Below are 5,221 nucleotides of genomic sequence, written 5' to 3'. Positions count from 1 at the left end.
TTTTTTTTGTGAAATGTGGTGTGATACCAACTCAAGTGTTTTAGCAAAACTCCTAGGAGTCGGTTTACCGTATTCTCGTTACAGTATGCTTTCGAATTAACCCTGCTTCAATTAGGACTTTTGAGGGTTGTAACGTGGCCAGGTTCACGATTTTTAGAAAAAAGGATTTTTAGGCTCAAAATTTTATTGGTGCCCACCCCCTTCGTGATGTTCTTCGACCTAAGTTCAGTTAACTCAATGCGAGCATTCATCCTTCAAGAGGAGTTTGAGATGATTGAGGAATCAATGAGGTGTCTGGACATGGCAGTCACTTTACCTTTCGTATTTTGTGTTTGATCACACGACTTGTTCTTTGAATTTATAGTCACACGACTTTGCCCATTTTGTTGAGGATTTTTTTTTATATTTCCCTAACTTTTGCCTGGACAAACTCTTTTGAATTTTGGGTTTGAAGTCCAGCGGGATGCCATAACTTTTGCCTAAGTCATATGTTTTCAATTTATTGACTTAGCGGGCTTTCTTTTCTCTTTCTTTTTTTTTTATTCGTTCTTTTTTTTTTTTGAACAAGTCGTATGATCCTGACACGTCTTCAATTTGTTGGAAAGATTGTAACTGCCTCATTTCTTGGTCGACGAGGGATAGTCGTTGTTGTACCGTCATATTTTGACCTCCTATTGTGCGAGAGATGACCATTGCGGTCTCGACTTTTTCTCAACCTTTTGAAGGATAACCATTTTTTTTTCCTTAGGTGCGAGCTCCTCCTGAATTTTGAACACCCATTCAGGTTAACTGAACACTACCCTGCCCCTAGGTTAAATGTGAGGGTTTTTTCGTATAGAAAAGAAACTCCTACTTCAAGGCTCAAAAGGGGTTGGCATGGGATTAACTTCCTTATATCTCCAGCGTTTGGGAATTTGAAACAATGCCTGTACATCATCAACATGGTTTTACTCGAAAGCACACCATTTGAGATTATTGGTATTATGTGTTCGTCATTCTCCCTTCAGAGTCATCATGCTTTATCATTGAGAGTTTGGTATCACAAGCAAATAAGAACATACTAGAGCGAGAGCGAATGAATTTTTTCAAGACAAACACATCCAATGCATCGTTATTATAGTTCAAAAACAAACAAGTATTGCATATAGACAGTATTGAACAAGAAAGACTACGCATAAACATGCATGATGATGTAGAGATTGTCAAAGTTGAGGAGATTTTCTCCGTATGGACTTATTGCTTCAGAAGATCCATTGAGTCGAAGGAGAACTTCAAATTTGGCTTCCAGGTACAAATGATGATAACCTTTGTGTCGATCAGGCTTTGAAACTTTGTCTCGGAGTGGCTGACGATCATCAATCGAATGGTCAAGTGCCATGAGTTGTAAGTTTCCAGCTTTAGGGATTTGCGGAAGAAGATGAGAAACTTTGTTCTCTAGGGACCTGTTATGCAATGATATGCATGTAAATGCTTCAATGATATGCATGTAAATGCTTATGCAATGTTTTCAAGAATCTTTATGGAATTTATTCTGCAACATTGAAATGTAGTTGCAGCTTTGTTGAAGATCTTCGACTTCCATCTTTGGACGTCCTTCTTTAAGAATCAAGCTCACCATATCCAGTGGGTCATAGCCTCTGATTCGGGATACCTCTGAATTTGAAGGTACTGGCTAGAGGAAAATAAATTCTCTTGCCCCTTGATAGGTATGGTGCCTATAAACTGAAGACATATGGCTAGAGGAAAATAAATCCTCTTGCCCCTTGTTAGGAATCTGGCTCTTGAGGATGGCACCCGGAATTGCGCGCCCTAAATACATGAGATCCTTGAAAAAGGTTAGTTAGGTAAAGAGTTCAATTTGTTAGCGTACACAAAAATCCTGCAAGGAAACCAAGCGGTTAGGGTATAAACAAATCCTGCGAGGAAACCAAACAGTTAATGTATAAACAAATCCTGCAAGGAAACCAAACGGTTAGATAATGAATACAAACAAGTCACACAAGTAGCCTTAGGTTTAAAGGCTTGCATGAAGTTCAAAGGTAAGTACCCTCCCCACTGAAGTTTAGTTGGTTTAACCTGTCCTAGATAAAGATCGGGTTCTAGGGTGCTCATATCGACGATCGTTCTCGAAAGCATTATCTCAGTCAGCACTCGGGTGGCTGACCGAAAACATCTTGAAAGATTGATCTCAATGAGTGTAGCTTCGAGTATCAACCAGCTTCGGTCAAGGTCCAAAGCCGGCCATCTCGCTACTTCTTAATAGGCCAAAGTCAAGTTCAACTAGGGTTCTAAGGGCAAATTAGTGCTTCACGACACTACATGGTAGCCTAATGTCTCCTCGATCATGTTCAAGGGCCATCAGAACCAACCAAAGTGTCACACTAACGGTGGCCACCATATCAACCATATCGGGACGAGCCGTACAGTCTCCTTGGTCTATTGCCACATACCTAAGGTACACTAGATCCGGGTGTAGGATCTTTCACACGAGTAAACCCAAACAATACCCTTAAAAATAAAGCACGCAAAACAAACAATTGAGAACATTTATAATGAACTAAAGCCCTAAGGTAAACCCCTCTTAAATATATTTCCCCAGCAGAGTCGCCAGTTCTGTAACTCGGTGAACTGACTTTTATTTTTAAAAGCAACAATGTTGCGGTGAGCACGAGTCGCCACCGACTTTTATTTTGTCCAATGTTAGGAAAGGTAAAAAGTACAGAAAAAGACCTTTTGAAAAGAAAACGGGCTCGGGGGGTAAGTTATGAAAAGGGAAGGTGTAAGCACCCTTTTCATCCGTAGTTATCTACGGGCTCTTAATTTGCTTAGCTCATGTTTGTTTGTTTTGAGTTGAAAAGGGCATAAGGACTTTAGCGTAAATGCGTAGCCTTAGTTTTTTGAGATAGTATTGAAAAGATATTTTTATTGAGCTAGGCAGTTTAAGAGCACTACCCTAATTGATTGGTCTTTTTTTATACTTTTTAAAGTTCCTAGGATTATCCATACTATATAGAAGTAGGAAATCCTTGTTTATATTGGACGTATTCGGGACAATTGAAGGATCATCGTATGGTCGTTGAAGGCAACAGGTAGAGGTACCCTTAGCAATTTCGAAGGGACGATCGTCACTTTTTCGTAGGCAACAGTCGAGGGTCATCGAGGGACTTAGTGACGGTTTTGTATTGAGGGACCTTTGCTAATGGGTACCTCTACATTTCGAGGGACACAACCTTATAATCGAAGGCAACCAAGAGGGGCGTACCCTAAGGGTGAGTGCGTGCAAATGTGTTAGATTCAAGTATTTTATCTTGGAGTTAGTGATCTAACGGTCAATTGTTATCTTGCCATACACACCCTAATTACTAACAGTTAAATATTTACAGAAAATAAAATGCAGAATGTAAAGTTCCTACGCTATTACATGGCTTCGGGGAGGGGATTACAAATTGCCAAACGGGGAATTATAGTGCGGGAATTTAAATGTCCTAATTACTATTACAACTTGTGAGAAATTACATCATTTAAGAAAAATAGTACGGAATGTACAAAGATGAAATTCACGAGTGTTCACAATAGTCTCAAGTGGGGTACCTCAAAAAAAAAACAAAATGTTAGTAATGGCTTATGAGAAAATAGCAAAGTTATAATTATTGATAAAAATCGAATGACGAAAGAAAATTTAAATAAAGACTAAACCAAATTCTAAAGAGAAAATAAGCATATAATACAACTAAACAGAACATTTTTGTATTTTTTATATTTAAAAAAAATAATTAAATTCTAAATAAAACTTATTTTTTTTGTATTTTAATAATAAAGGGAAAAGGAAATTTGATTAAAATACATGTATTTATATTTTTAATGTGAGAAAATCAAAAGAGTTAAAACTAGAAACAAAAATAATAATGGGCTAAAAAAAAAGTAGTTAAAGGGTTAGTGACATCTTAAGCCCATAAACATAAACAAACTTAATTTTTAACATTAAAACTAGAAACCTAATAACAAAAAAAAAAAAAAAGAAATTAGAAAAATTAAAGTGACAGCAAGAATGCACCGCCCCTATTCTTTTCCAAGATCTCTTTGACTTTTCAAAGTATTAGAAACCACCATTAGTATCTCGACACTTGGCATTAGAAAGGTTATATCAAAATTAAAACACAAAATAAGTTAGAAATATTATATTAAAATTAAAACAAAATAAATTAATGAAAAGGAAAGTTGAAAAACAAACAGAGATAAGAGCCAAACTTACGATGCTACTCCCTCTGGTTTCCTGGATATTTTCTTCTTCATCTTTGGTGGCGGCTTGGCTGCGTTCGGAATTAGAGTGAATGGACGGATGCAGGTCTTCGCGGGGGAGGCGTGGCGGTACTGTTGTTGTTGTTGTCGTCGGACCGGCCGGGTCGGATCTGCAGCGTCGGTGTTGCTAGTGCCATGATGGTGGCCGCCGTGGTTGGGTCTCTTCATCGGAGGCGGACGGTTTCCTAGCGAGTTACTTTTGCTTTTCTTCGTCTGCAAAAGAAATTAGATTAGATATTATACAAATTTGTTATTGATTTGGTACTGATTTTGTGGTGTTGAATTGATGAAAGTTGAATTTGTCTTTCATATAACAATGAATGGTTTTTTACAGTGATTTGTTTGGTGGTGGTTTTGGATGAAAATGTATATAGTTTCGGCCTGCGTTAGAAAGAACTTTTTTTTTTTGTTCATGAGAAGCAATGGTTTTATTTGGTTAAAAAAATGGAATGTTTTTATTTGGTTAAAAAAGAATGGAAGTGTGGAAGAAATTGGGAGAGGTTGTGTACAATGTTAGTGTCTGTACGTGATGGTCCCCTTTTTAGTGTGAGAAGTGTGATTCTTTTATAGAATAAGGAAATGGCCATTCATGGCAAGAAACAAGTCTTCAATGGCCATGAAATTTGGAGATTCTTTCCTTGCGATTTTAAAAAGTTTCCAAAATTATGAAACCATGTATTTGATGAGCGTTTAAGGCCATGAATGATTTAGATTTGGCTTCTAGAACAAAATGGGCGCCACTTTTTTCAATTATTTTATTTTGACTTTTTCTTACACAAAATAATAAATTAAGATAAAAGTTTAAATCTTAAAATGGAAAACAAAAATAATACTACAAATAAAAAACTTATTTTTGTGATTTTTGATTAATTTGTGAAAAAAAAAAAAAAGTGCATAAATTATAAAATAATTTTTTAATATA

Source organism: Vicia villosa, unplaced genomic scaffold, assembly GCF_029867415.1.
Source record: "Vicia villosa cultivar HV-30 ecotype Madison, WI unplaced genomic scaffold, Vvil1.0 ctg.000799F_1_1, whole genome shotgun sequence".
NCBI classification, from domain to species: domain Eukaryota; kingdom Viridiplantae; phylum Streptophyta; class Magnoliopsida; order Fabales; family Fabaceae; genus Vicia; species Vicia villosa.
Note: the sequence above shows the minus strand (reverse complement) of the source record.